The sequence below is a fragment of the Larimichthys crocea genome, chromosome VIII (assembly GCF_000972845.2).
Source record: "Larimichthys crocea isolate SSNF chromosome VIII, L_crocea_2.0, whole genome shotgun sequence".
In the NCBI taxonomy this organism is placed as follows: domain Eukaryota; kingdom Metazoa; phylum Chordata; class Actinopteri; family Sciaenidae; genus Larimichthys; species Larimichthys crocea.
In genome coordinates, this window is record NC_040018.1 from 10,546,081 (window position 1) to 10,561,307 (window position 15,227).

Here is a 15,227-nt window from a genome sequence, read left to right on the forward strand (position 1 = left end):
AAACAAACAAAATAATACTTTTGATCCACTTATCAATTCATTGACTTATTCTTCCAGTACATAAGATGTGTACGTGGCATGGAGGGTAGTTCCTACAGTAACTTTAGGGCCGAAAGCTGTTACGAGAATTTTTAAGGAAGGACCCGTGAATTAGGAGGACTGGATTCAAAGTTTAAAAGTTTAAGTTGAATTTATTATTTTGTAAAAGAAGGAGCATTTAACGTGCAACCCCCAGAGGGTTACAGAGAAAAGGCTCCCTAGGAGCCTTATCATTGGTTTCTTATACATTCTTAAAATGGGCTGTCTCAGACACTCCCTCACTGATGAGTCTGCTCAGCAATGAACATTATGTATCAAATGACCTTCTCAGGCCTGTTCTCTCACGTTCTTGCCTCTCCTGTCCTGATATCTCTCCTGCCATCCTCAGCAAAACACAGTCCAAATAAGGGTAGGACACAAGACATGCAAAAGACAGGAAAACACACATTATCAAAACATCTGAACCCCAGTATAAATCCAAATTTTTATAACATAAGCGACACAGATTATGCTCCAAATAAAAATAATACTGATTACATTACATACAAACAGTATATATATGTTTTATGTCCTTCATCCCTGCTGCTGTGAGACTTTACAACCCTGCACTCGATCAGTTGTAGTCTCCTGTTCATGTCCCATTGCTATTTTGGTTTTTCATTTGTTCTACCTTAGTACTGTTTTGTAAATCTGCACATTCTACTTAGTACTTTTTGTAAATATGTACATTGGTGTTCCCCTCCTTGATTCTATTTTTCGCTGCTGTTAACAAGTGAATTTCCCGCGTTGTGGATAAATAAAGTATTATAATCTAATGGTCCTTTTTATAGAAACACAATATTATATGCTAAACACCAAAAAAAGTAAAAATAAAAACAAAGACAAAAAAATGTTTGTAGAGTACAGAGTATTTCAGGTCTCTTAGGATCCAAGGTATCATTTAAGGGAAAGGAAAAAACGAATTAATCAAAGATTAGTTTTACTGCTAATGCATGAAATCAATACTTCATACAGTGAATAAAAAGCAACATAATCTGTGTTTAGGTTTTGTGTGTTCGTGTGGGAGGGGAAAGGAGATGTTTTTATGTGTAAATGCATTTTGTCTGTAGTGTCTGTGGCGTTGCCAATCAGTGCCTGACCATAAATCAGAGGCCCTCAGGCCACGGGATTGCCCAGCTCGTGGCTCCATGTGTAATTACAAAGCTGACATTTAAACAGCAGCAGCCAATTCACTCTCCGCCTAGCGCTGGACGCAGAGTGGTCTACGGATGGAGTAAAAGTTTTCAACTAAGGAGGAAAAAAAAGAAAAAAAAGACAGGAAAAAATCAATAAGAGATAGAAGCATTCTAATGCCTTGTTAAGGACCCGCATATAATATTCAGCGGTGGCCATTTTGTTCTCTCATTAAAGTGGCAGCTGAGAGGAGAAATGTGCAGCATTATTCTGTCCTGCGGCAGCGTTATTACACATTCTCCGTTTGGTCTGCTTATCCCCATAACAGTGATTTGGATCTGTGGTTCTGTGATTGAACACACCCACACTGGTATCTGTATCACTCATACACTGCTTCAATGAGATATCTTATCTCCATCACTTGTGTTAGATTTTTTTTTTTTTAAAAGTCAAATGCATCATGTATGTCATCTGTAGTAATCGTTTGTATTTATTCACCTCAGTCACGTCATTAATCCAGTTTTTGTGTGAGATTTTGTTAAAAGGACAATTTATTCCATTCTCTCGACGTGTCCCAGTGCTTGTTGCGATCGATTAATTACTCATAAACTTGCGCTCTTCATTTTCTTCCTCCACCACATTCTTGTGACATGGATGTATTTTTATTATCGTGTTATATTTTAAATTCACTCTAAAAGTGGCGACTTCACACATGTTTACCATGTCAGACAACATGTCAGGAATGTCAAATAGATTCACGCACTGAAGTAGAAGAGACGAGGCAGGCAAAGTGAGAATATAAAACAGAAATAACATTTCTGTGCAAATTCTTCTTTAAAACAAGCTTACACATCTGTATGCAGACAGGTTTATGTAATACAGAAATGCTGAATAACTCGCTAATATAGCAGATAATCATCTATCACATCACACAACTTTGAAAACTTTGTTAAATAAAGTGAAGACATGTTTGTTTCTATTCCAAATAATCTTCTTTACATTTCATTCTATGAGTATCTGTGTTGATTCAAAAAAGTGACGTTTTAAAGTGACAGTGACTGATTTAGAAGCTGCACTGCAAACAGAATTATTATTATCTGACTTGACTCATCACTATTAAGTGAAATTTCGTGAGAATTACAAGTAGATATAATTTTTCAAGTTTTGCAACTATCACTAACTAATATTTTTCAGCGATCATGCACAATATACGCAAGCTTTAATCTAAGAAGACCAGTAGCATTGAGGATGAGTTTGAGGGTTGTTATTGGCAGGGTGAGCCGGTAGTTAGAAAATGTATCTGAGGTGGGAGCTGTGAGACGGGTAAAAATTAAAATTCCTCTTTGGCCTGCTGTCAACCTGCGTCTGCTGACTGCTCAGAGGACCTGCTGCGTGACGGGATTCCTAATGAACACTGCAGCAGCCATTGCCACAAATTGCTTTGACTTGATTTATTTCCCTTTTACAATCCCCCCCACCCCCACACCACCACCACCACCAACACACCCCCCACCACTGCTGCTCCCTCCTCCCCAAACATCGCAGTCAAGCATTCAGTTCTCTCTGTGTGTCGCCCCCCCCCCCCCCCGTCACATAGACACATACTGCACACTGTGTGCACATGGGATCCATCTCCTCATCTGCACCATGCCAGTGGCAGGGAACATCTGTCTCTGTGTCCCCCTGCCACACAGTGTTAGAGTCAGGGTAGGTCGCTCACTCGACTGGTCAGTCTGAAAGGGCCCGTGGGCAGAGCAGAGCAGGACTGGCTTGGATGTGAGGGCGTCCAGGCAGAAACTTGTCCCCGGGTCCATCCTGTTTGCCTGCCCATGCCATTTGTATCTGTGTGTGTGCTTGTTTGTGTGCGTGCGTGCGTGGTGTGTGTGTGTGTGTGTGTGGTGGAGGCTTGCAAGCACAGACATGATTTTGTAGGTCAGAGGGCACCAAGGCATCAAAAAACAACTAAAGGCTACTTTTGTGTGTCCTCTCCGTCTGTGTGTCTTTTGCTGAGCGTCTCTGATGCTCGTGTCTTTCTGTATGACTTTGTGAAATCCGTGTGTGTGTGTGTGTGTGTGTGTGTGTGTGTGTGTGTGTGTGTGTGCCGTCCACAGACCTGCATGTGTGTTTCTCCTTCTTGCAGCAGTGCAAAACTAGCAGCGATGCATCCCTCTGCTCAGCCACTGTTTGGCTAGTTTTAATCTCCTTACATTTAGACTGTTTAAACTGTCTCAGTTCAGTTAAGTTCCTATTTACCTAACCAAAGTGGAATGCTATCAGAGCAGCAGGCAGTAGTCTGCCAGTCACACAGCAGATAGCTCCTTCATGCAGCGACAGCCCAGATAAGGGGGAATGGGGGGGGGGGGTACTGTTTAATCAAACAGTGGAGGGAATAGGGGATGAGCGCAGGGAGCCTGGACTGTATTGTACCAGCTATTCATAAATCCATTACTAAGTTTATGTCTTAAAGGAGCAGTGTGAACTTAGTGGTATCAAGTGATGTAGTTGCTCATTGCAACCCCTCACGTTACCCTCTCCTTTCTAGCATGAAGGAGAAACTCTCATGGCTGGAAAATGTACAAAAAATGCAAAAAGCCTCATTTAGAGCCAGTTTTTAGTTTGTCCTACTGTGGAAACATGGTGGACTCTATGGAAGACGATCCACAGCTACCGCAGATATCAGTTATTATATGATTCTATGGCAGGGGTCGGCAATTAGCGGCCCACGGGCCAAAACTGGCCCGCCATCAATTATATTGGCCCGCTAGATGACGTTGATTTATTTTAAAATATATATATATATATATATATATATATATTAATATATCTTTTAAACCCTCATGTTTTCTGTCAAAAATACAACAATTCCACAGATTTCACAACATTTATTGAAAAGTAGCTGATAAGTAACGTGACAGCAGCATTGGCATGTGCGTGCGCTGTAATCTGTGGAAAATAGAAGTGTCCTGTGTCCCTCTTGCAATGGACAACGTGAACAAATATGTTTCATTAATTAAAAAAAATTAAAAAAAACAAACAAGGTCGGCTCAAATATCAAATAGCCTAAAAAATGTGAATGCACATCAGCGGCATGGGGAAACCGATCTGCGCTGCTGTATACATTAAAAAAAATTGGCCCGGGTCCAAACTTATTTGCCGACCCCTGTTGTATGGTAACAAAAAAAAAAGTCCCCAGAATCTTACACACTGGACCTTTACGTCCTTACAGTGTCAGTGGTCTGTTATTTCTGTACTGCAGAATGTTCAATCATAGATTCTGGAGGACAACAGTGGATGCATTCAAATCATGTTAAAGCAATAAAATATTTCTTAAATCAACATTTTGACACAAAATGATTGATTTCTTCAGTAATTAGCCGTGTAATAAACGGGATACAGCGAGCCAGTCATCGCTGCTAAATAAACCCGAATGGGGTAATGCCCCAACACAACGTCTTGAATCATCTGTACATTATCCCTCGTATGTTGCACCTTAAAAGCAGTAAACTGTAAATTGGAGCTGTAAATCGATTTCTAGGAAACACTGATAGCGCTGTTTAGTCAAAAGCAATCGACTAGTGATGTAAACAGGAAGTCACTGTAGCGTCACAATGCTAAATATAACAGTTTTACATATTAAATTTAACTGCCAATTCTTTATAAACATACAGTTGGGGTTTTTTTTCATTCATATACGTGTACGTACATGTATAAATATGTGTGTTTCACATTTGGCAGTATGCTGATACATTTTGCACCTTCCCAGTTTGTACAGTTATTAAAGAGTATTTTATAAGTGTCAGGACAGACATGTTGAATGTATTTCAAAGTATTTGCACTGAACAGGTCATTTTAACAAGTTAACAATTGCTTTGCCAGTTAGTTAGCTATGTAGTGCAAGCATGTCCAAAGTCCGGTCTGGGGGCCAGCAGTCAGATTTCATGCGGTCCAAAGCTTCATTTTTAATATATATATATTTTATGGCCTGCTAGGATTGTCAGATACTCTATGGCTGGAGAATCTGCCTTTTTTTGGTTGACATAACGAAGCATTTAAGTGCGCTAAACATTAACCTCTAAGGACAATTGCTGGTGTTATGTACCTGTAGATGTGACACAAAATATTAAGAGCAACAGAGTTTATATTACTCCTAATAAGTCATGTTTAGAATGAACATGAGGTTAAGATATGAATCAATTTCATGCAAGCTTAACATGTTCCACACAATTTATTCTTTGTTATCTGACTTCCGCTGTGAAAGAAAAGCAGAATTGTTTTTTAGATTTGTTCACGCCTATGAAAATACATAATGAAAATAAAACTGAACAGTGCATTTGTATGCAACTTTCATTTTTAAAATGTTATTATGGCCCTGGGTATCTTCACATTGTCAAATCTGACCCTCTTTAAAAGAAGTTTGATGTAGGTTACAATTATATTTGGTAGTGGGTGTAAATATTTAGTAAGAACTAGTCTCAATGTAAGAACTGGGACTAGTTAGGAATTCATGAATCTTTACTAAGTTGTAACAAGTGCAGATGGCTACAGGTGCTCATTTTGGTTCTGCTTTCTCTGTCATTGTCTGTCTTGTTCTTTAGTTTCTTTCATCTTGAATTTGTTCTCACTTTTCTTCTTTGATTCTCCTGCTTTTCCCCCTCACTCACTCTATTTCGATATCTGTAACTGTCTCTCTCTTTCCATATCCATCTGTCTTTTTCCATGCCCTTTTCAGGAGGTGGGGTATTTATCATCTCTATACCTGGAGGGTTGAGGGCCACGCATTGGTCTGATAGATGGGCCAGCCACTGATGTGCAACCACCTCAGGAGACACAAACCAGACAGCTATTTAGTAGCTGAACAAGACACATTGCTTTTCTTTTATTGTTTTCAAACTGCAAGCATGAGTGTGGGTGGGGAGAGGAAGGTTTTAGAGGAGGAGGAGGAAGAAAGAAAAAAGAACAACAACAGATGCTCTTTGGCTGTCCAGAAAAATGCAGCAACTGTGCACAAGATGGGCCATTATCCATCTACAGTGTATCACTATGTTGTTGACAAATCAATGTCTCTGACAGTGATGATTCTGTGTTACAGCAAACATAAAGCACTCAGACAGTCTCCCTGCCTGCTATGGAGACTGCAGCAAGGGAGCACTAGGGGCAAGGGTGCTCATAGCCAGGAGGGGTGTGTGTGTATGTGTGTGTGTGTGTGTGTGTGTCAGTGTGTGACAGAGAGAGTTTTCATTGAGCACATTTGTGTTTTGTGTGCTTGTGTGTGCAGGTGCGGATGTGAAAATTTAATGACATTGACAATTCATGACATTGATCACATTTTATATGAATCATACATATTATTGCTAAGGCTAAATATGAACATTAATTAGCCTGATCCAGACGTTTTCCTGGTTTCTAGCAGCAGTGAGGGCAGCACAGCGTTTTAATTCTTTAACACAAATCACTCTTTTCACAAGCAGTCTGCAGAGGCTTTAATGTGAGACTTGACCTGCTCCTGGTTAAAGCTGCTCTGCATTAATATCCTACAGACTAGACATCTTAAGACAGAGTTGTAGCTTGGCTCAATAAGGGAGCACGACTGCAGCCTGTAGCTGAACAGTAATCCATTCATGCAGGCGTGCTGTACAGTATGTGGGATTTATGGCTAACATGCAACGCGCATGCTGAGACAGGGAGGCGGAGCGCTCCAGTGGGAACGCATAGAGATATCATGTCTGCGTGGAAACTGGCAGTCGGAAATGGGGAGGAGGGGGGGTGAGGGGGTGATGACTTAGCTAAGACTTGCATCGTGAGTTCCGAGAAAGGATGAGGGACGGGAGTCAGGGGGGGGGTGCATCTGAGTTTGATTGACAGCTAGTCTCAGAGCTCCCTGTGGCAGGTGCCAGGGGCAGGTCACTGGGGCGAGAGCACTGTTAGCCATACAGATATAAACGCTTGACTGCTGTCTTTGGCATATGGGCCTCTCTTTTGCTCAGGACACATGAGCCCAATGGAGACGCAGTGATGCTGGTTTCTACTGTCTCATTTTTCAGGGACAGTTCACATTTATGTGAATGTTCTGGTTTTTATCTGTTGTCCCTGTTCAGATGTTAAAAGCCTCCATAGAAACTAAATGTATGACTCAAAGCTACAGTTACATAAAGTAATGAATAGCTCGCGGACGACAAATGAATGTGCGTACAGTGCAGCAGAGCCAGCGAGGAAAGTAGCAAAAGAAACTGCATTGATTGTAGTACATGGACCTTGATAAACAAGCACAATGTGTATCTGTTTTTAAAATGATAAACATCTTTATATATATTTAATATATCTGAAATGATCATTAAAAACACACACACACTTCAGGCTGGATAATTATAGATTCATTATAACAATGTTAAAATAAGGTTCTTAACAGACTGGTTACAGAATTACAAAATTCCCCTCACGTCAGTCAGAGTTTGAATTTCTGCCTCCTTTATAAGAAAATATAGATTTAAGTTGCAGAGCTAAGAATCAGATTTTCTGAAAAACATTCATTCAACGTTCATTGTTCATTGAACAATACTTACAGCTGTTCTGACAGTGTTTCTATAATCCTCAAAGATTTCTAACCATCTGGATTTTACAAAAAATAAAATAAAGATTTTCATCAGATTTTTCATGTTGTGACTGTATTTCAAAATTCAGGTTTGTCCTGAGTTTTTGTCAAACACAAAAAGTGAACTATTAATTCCTTATTTTGTATGAAAATATAGAATATTATAATTTATATATACCTACCTACATAACTCCTAATAACATTTTGAAATTTCGGTTTGCATACAAATTTAGCAAGGACGTCATTTCGAGCGGCAATCTTTGTTTGGATTAGGAAACAGGACTACGAGTCTGCTGTGTGTATATCCAATCATATTGCGATCTTTTGCATACTAATATGTTAACATGTTCTTGACCTGGAACACGAACACTACCATAGCTTGAGAAAGAGGCAAAATCATATTTTCATATTTTGTTCATATCAGAAGACAACCTTCAACCTTCAAATATCGAAATTATGACTTATAAAGAGTGCAATGTGAAGCCCAAAGAAGTTATCTGTTATGATTCAGCACAATATGAATAGATTGAATTGAAAGTGAAAATCAGATGCTGAGCTCTGTGAATGTTATGGTAATTCATCAAAAGAGCGACAAACACTCAATCCACATCTATGAATTAACGTAGGTGCTGTTACTGGAAAGACATGTTGCTGTTCAGTTTTAAACTTTTATAGTGTGAGCCCCAGAAGCACTACAATACTGTACTGTAGAGTAGAAGAGGTCAGACCTCAGGGTCACTGCTGAGTACAAACTCTCTGAACGACAGCCCTCGCACCACCCTGTTACCAAAATTACAGAGGCTACAAAGTCTATTGTGATGTTAAGAGAACAGAAAGAGGCAGGGAGACAAAATCAAAGCCCTGCGAGAGTAATTCTCGACTCAGCTAAGCGGCGAGAGACAAAGGGAGGAGAGCAGCAGGGAGAGAGGACAGGCGGAGCTGGAGGGGTTAAAAGGCAACAACATCGGCGCGGAGGCATGAAGACAAGTGTCGACAGCGACAGGAAAAAGACGGAGGCTGCCCATGTGCCTATGTCCCCTCAGCCCGACCCCCTCTACACCCCTTACACCCAACCCCCCCTCCACTGCAGACAAGCATATGTGTGCTGACAACATGACATTGCCAGTGAAGAGAGGGAGGGACAGACAGAGAGAAAGAGAGAGAAAAAGAGGGAGGACCAGGAGCCTCGGTAGCCCTGACATCCCCAACTCTGACAGCTGATGGAGGCAGATTAGACTCACACACGCACACAACTGTCAAACATCTCCCACCGCATCCCCATCCCCATCCATCCCTCTCCTCAATTCTACCCCCGCCCCCACCCAAATCCAAAAAGCTACGCACTCCACTCTTCTCCATCCCTCAACTGCTTCTCCTCTCTCCATCACTCCCCTTCCTCCTCCACCAGCTTAGCAAAGAGACTCCCCAAACTCTCCTCCCCTTAACTCTTTGCACACACATACACAACAACAGAGACGAACGCACAGATACACAAACTTTTCCAGAGAAAGCGAGCGATACAGGCTCAGCGGAGAGTGGATGATGTTATATGAGTGGGTTTGCATCACACGGAGCTTTGGGAATGTGCACTGATGCAATGTTTATGCTTCTGCTTAGCAAGCTACAGTATGACCCAGCCGTATTGATAGCCAAGGTCTAACAACCGAATCGAGATGCAAGTCAGACACAACAATGCGGAGACCTGACTGCCGAGAGCAAGTTCACGCAAGCCATCTGCCTGTTTCTGTACACAGCAGATATCTATTACCGTAATGTCTGTAATCCCCATGACTCAGGTGCCCTCACACAGCCCAGATGCCTTCCTGTGGGGGATAGTTTAGCTACATGTATGAACACACTTCGGTGATGGATTACTTTTTTTTTTGCAATAGTCTCTTAGTTCACTGTGAATAAGTCTCATTTTTTCTGGTTGGAAGTTATTGTTTATGGTTTGAATAGAAACATTTGAAGAGAGCAGGACGCCGTTTTGTGAGTGTGTGTGTGTGTGTGTGTGTGTGTGTGTGTGATGCTTGTATATTTCTGTGTAAGAAAGAAAGCAGCTATTTTACTCTGTGACAGATGAGAGAGGGAAAGAAAGAGTGTGTTGCACAGTGTGTGTGTGTGTGTGTGTGTGCGTGCGTGCGTGCGTGCGTGTGTGTGTGCGTGCGTGCGTGCGTGCGTGCGTGCGTGCGTGTGTGTGTGTGTGTGTGCGTGTGTGTGTGTGTGTACTGAGGCAGACATCCACCCTGGGACAGTATGTCATCGATTGAGCTGCAGGAAGAGGCCTATTATCTCCAGCCATGGTTCAAGCGGAGGAGTCAAGTGTGTCATATGTGTTGCCTCTAATTGGCAACCCACCCTGGTGGAGGCTGACTGGGGCAAAGGCAGAGCTGCTACAACCCAACCACCTCCCACTCACACACACACACACTCACCTCCCTTCACTGTTGCCTTTGGAAATGTTACATTGTCTGTTCGTGGCTGTTGTTTTTCTGTGCTGACAAAGAAACTGAGATTTGTAAATGAGTTGAATGTAAATACATATTCAGAGCAACACAATGTGACCATCAATGCAGAGATCGTTATAGTGTATTGTGTTGTATCGTTCTGTGTGCACAATGTATACTGGTGCATGTTGAAAGGCGATTGTGTTATTTTGATTAGCAGACTGCACTTAACCGTCAGACTGTTGCACTGTGTGTGCTGTCTGTTGTTTTTCTCTTTAATATTTCACTCTCCATCCTCAGGGTCATCATTTGTTCTGTTCTTCAAACAGATCTCTTCTTATGAGACAGAACCCTCAAGCCCTTACAAGTTTCCTATCTCTCCTCACCGCTCAAGCTCTCGCACGCTTACATGGTGTAAGACTGCCCTCTGCAGGTGGACAAAGTCACAACATTGGATGCAAAAAGTAGAAAATACTGGAAAACAAAATACAAAGATTTGATGCCAGGAAGGCACACAGACAGGAGTCAACAGTCTAACTGGAAATATTATGCACAGAATGATATATATACTTTTTAATCTCCCATGTCCTAATCTGGGATACATATGAGCTACTTTAACTTTTTTTATTCATTCATATCTTGTTTTTTTTCTTGCAATTTTACACCTAAACTAAGAGAGATTGAGTATAATAGGACATTTGTGAATTTCTAAATAAATCCATCCATCCATTTTCCATAACTATTTATCCTCATCAGGGTGACTGGAGCCAGGAGCCGGGGCACACCATGGAGTTATTTCAAAATAAATGAATGTTTAACTATGTCCAAACTTTTTTTTCTATATATTATTATTATTGATGTTTTAGTTTTGAGGTTTTTTTTCAACAATTTTGCAACTTTTTGCAGAACTTGCAGCTTTAAAACATGCAGATCAATGACTCACACCTCTGCATTATACATGCACAAATTATATTAGTGCTTCGCGGTGCACTTCAAAGGGTGTCAGAGCTTTGGTCTAACTAGCTGCTTACTGAGAGGCTTTAATACTTTGTTGGCATTAGAATTGACTTCCTGTAAAGAGGCAAGCAGGTAAAAATAACCCTAGTGATACCACTAACCCTAAATCAATAGGTGAGTCATAAATAAATATAGTAATAAATTAGTCCAGTTTTATTGGCTCTCTTGTCAGTAGAGGTATTTATATGTAAATGCCTTGTTAAACCAAATACGGCACTAGTATAGGTTTCATCCTGTGAAAGTCTAAATAACACTTACAGTGGAGACTTGTCCATTTGGAGGTGTTTCTTCATCAGGAAAAAAAAAAACAAATAATATTTATTAACTTTACAAAGTTGAATATTGATTAACATATGTCACCCTGACTAAAAATAATGCAAAAGTCATCAACAGCAGATTTCCAGATGGCTCACCACTGTGAAAACCAAGTACAGGTTTCCTCTCTCTTCGCCTCCCTCCAATATTCATCATTAATAGTGTTACTGTGTGCCTGGTGAGCCAGACAGCTACCAGGTTGGGTTCCTTATTTCCTGATCAGTGGGGCTCCTCCTGCGTGTTCAGAAGAATATTGTGTGTCGTGATCTGACTGCAGCTTCAAGAGCGCCACAAGTCTCCTTCACTATTAACGCCTCAGTGGGACCCTGCACGAACAAGCCTTTGAATCTCACTTCTTCATGTTCTTCTGGGTCTGTCAACTTTGAGTTACGGCAGAAAGATCAAAGTGGTGCAGTGTGCAAATGTTGTTTTTGCATGTCATCTTTTTGATTAGAATTATCTTGTACTCAAGTGTTGTTTTTAATATACGCAAGATTTTTTTTTTTTTTACAAGATAAAATCATTGAGATGACATCTCAATGAGACAAATGTCACATTCAAAAAGATCCACTCTGCTGTTCACTTTGTAGCATTTTTCAGCTCATTGTTTCAGTTTCATGGCCTGCAATTTAACTCTTTTAGTTCACTTGCATCGCTCTATTTGAGTTTTCCGTCAGGCTAACAGAAACCTGACTCCAAACTAGTGAAATGATAATATGCAGTGGTGGAAGACACATTTAGATCATTTTACTTTTAGGTAAAAGTAGAAATAGTCTTTAAATACTCAGTTACAAATAAGTCCTACTTAATGTTTTCATTTGTCAAAGAGTAGCCAATATTAGACACATTATAGCACTGCATCATACAGTATTTTATACATTTCTCAGATGTTTAGCATGTAACACTTTAATTTGAAAAGTGACTAGTAACTGAGTATAAGAAGAAATTACATTAAAAATATATATTAAAATTTTATTTAAAAACATGAAACTTCTTTCTGAAATGTAGTAGAGTAGAAATATTAAGTCGTATTAAGTAAAAATGGGTCCTTTCACTCCACCACTGATACAGCTTGTTCTGCTGCCCCCATGTGGCCAGAACATCAATTAGTTCCTCTAAATAATGAGCATACTAAACAACCAGGAAGGTTTATGCATTTAGTTTAATAATGCAGTGATTAAATCCCCAACTCAAGATCATTAAACATAGTTTCCATTATGGCTACACCCTTGTTTAATGTAGTTGCAGCCTGTCCGCCTCTGACTTTGTGTGTGCTGTTATTTCTGCCAACAGTGGGCAGCAGAGTGCTGTCTCTGAAACTGCACACACAGAGTTTGGATATGGTGTCAGTTCTTCTTCAGCATCACCTTTGAGCCTGGCCTTCTTTATATAAAAGAAACATCTGAAAACATTGGTCTAGATTATCAAATGACCAAGCTATGCTCTTTGTCTGCATGCAGTCTGCTAGGGAAGCCTGTTGTTGGGGAAGTGTTTGTGTGTGTGTGAGGGCAGTGGGTGGGGGGATGGAGGAAAGGAAACATCAGGACGGCTCCTGCCAACTGCCTCTGCCTGAAATGACAGAGACAGGTGCTGTAAAATCACCCCTTTATACCAGAACCCTCTCTGTCTCACACACACACACACAGTCATGGACACAGTGACACATGCCGGCACCCACTCAACACGCACAGTCCGCCTGCCAGCACATTATTTTTTTGCTCTACTTTCTAGCATGAGAGACTGTAGCATCAACGATATCTGTGTCTCCTGGAGTTTCATTCATGCAGTTGAGTCATTGTTTATAACTGTGGTACTTAATGTCCATGTTAGTCTAAACTTTTGTTGTTTTTAACACGAATCATATGACCTGCAAGCACAGGAGTATCTCTTTAGTGAAGAAGAAGCCAATGTGGTCCAAGGTTGTTTACCTTCTAAAGATCCATATCGACCTTTAACCTGTGAGAAGACTTGCTGATGGGGTGTTGAAAGTAGCGTTGAGGAGATCTGGACTCCTTCCTCCCCCCATGTCTAACTGTTCCTGCTGGTTGTGTCTCCCCTGAGAACATCTAACCAACAAAGTAAACTTCTCGCTCTGTTTTCCCTTCAAAAGTGGACAAGCACTTCTTCCTGCAGCAGAGGTGCTCGCCTAAAATCAGTCATCAGTCATGGCAGTGTTTCAGTCAAATTTTAAACATAACAGACATGGCAATCTCTGCTTTGACATCACCCATGGAGCACCATATATCTTCATCTTCTGATTTGACAGTGTTCAAAATAGCTGGAGATCAAAGAGTTCTGACTGAATGTTCTGAATGTGCGAGGGCACGACACGGGCCGCACCGGACAGGGAGGTTATGTATGCGGCCTTATGGCATCAAGGTTTATCCGGACAAGAAGGATTCGAGAAGAAAACAAGTGCTAAGCTACTTAAGACTGTAAACACAAGAGTATGCTGTGCTGTCAAGGGGGGGGGGGGCTGTCGATGAAAAGAAAAAATGTTTTGCTATTTTCTTCTCAGTGTGGCAGCAGCAGATGTCAAAAGACACTCAACAGATCAGCGTGGTTCGACATCATTAGGTGTTTTAACAGAAAAACAGAGAGTAGTCCACAGTTGTAACTTATTAGTCTGGACTGGTGTACATGGATGTGTAATTTCATTGTCAAGAAAGCAGTGCAAAAGTGACAGAGGTCTTCCTTAGATGTATTCATTGGTAGAATAGCTCACTCTTAAAAGTTTATACATGGCTCATTCACAGTGAACAGGAATGTTAGTGGACTCCAATGACAACCCAACATCTCAAACCATTCCAACCAATAATCACTTTACCAATAAATTTCGAATTTACACTTGATCTTGCGATGCCATTGGCTCCCAAGCTGATTACAGCTACCTTCTTCCACTAAGAATCAAACTGTAGTCTTTTCAAAGCCAGATTTTATGACTACACTGGCTAAAAAACTCAAAAGATACATTTCTAGTGCATTCCTTCAATAATTCAATATCCCTCCATGTTAACTGTAAAAATACAGCTATATATACCTAAATATAAGTATAATAAGGCTTTTACAGTAGAAAATGGTCAAACCATGACAGTAAAAGACTGTAAAATATGCCATGAAGTATGACCATGACAGTAAAAGACTGTAAAATATGCCATGAAGTATGACAGTGTTTTTCTGTATACATTAAACACGGTCAAAACCTTTATTTATATGCCATTTTATGTGAATTTATACAGAATAAAGTAGTATTGTATATTAGAGACTTAAGTGTAAAGTAAAAAACCATAATATTTAAAAACGTATTTTACGGTCTTTTACTGGCATGGCTTGGCAGTTTTTCATCGACATTTTAATAAAACGCCAACCTTATATGTGAAATCAACAGTACTGATATCAATGTGGAGTGTGGTTCTAGGGTCAATATCTTTTGCTGTTTTAACAGAAAAACGGAGAGTAAATCCACAATTGTAACTTATTATTCTGGGCTGGTGTACATAGATGTTTGCTTACAACTATAAAGTGTAATTTCATTGTCAAGAAAGCATCTTCGCCTTAGATATATTCATAAGTTGTAGAATAGTTCTGATATTTGTATGTGTATGAAAGTCCTTGGGGTTTAAATTATTAGTAATTTTATATTTCCA

The 15,227-nt window shown here is 40.3% G+C and overlaps 1 protein-coding gene across 3 annotated transcripts in view; it reads left to right on the top strand.

Moving 5' to 3' along the window:
• acsf3 (acyl-CoA synthetase family member 3) overlaps positions 1–15,227 on the top strand; it is a 70,231-nt gene that overhangs the window by 47,757 nt on the left and 7,247 nt on the right. The window lies entirely within an intron of this gene.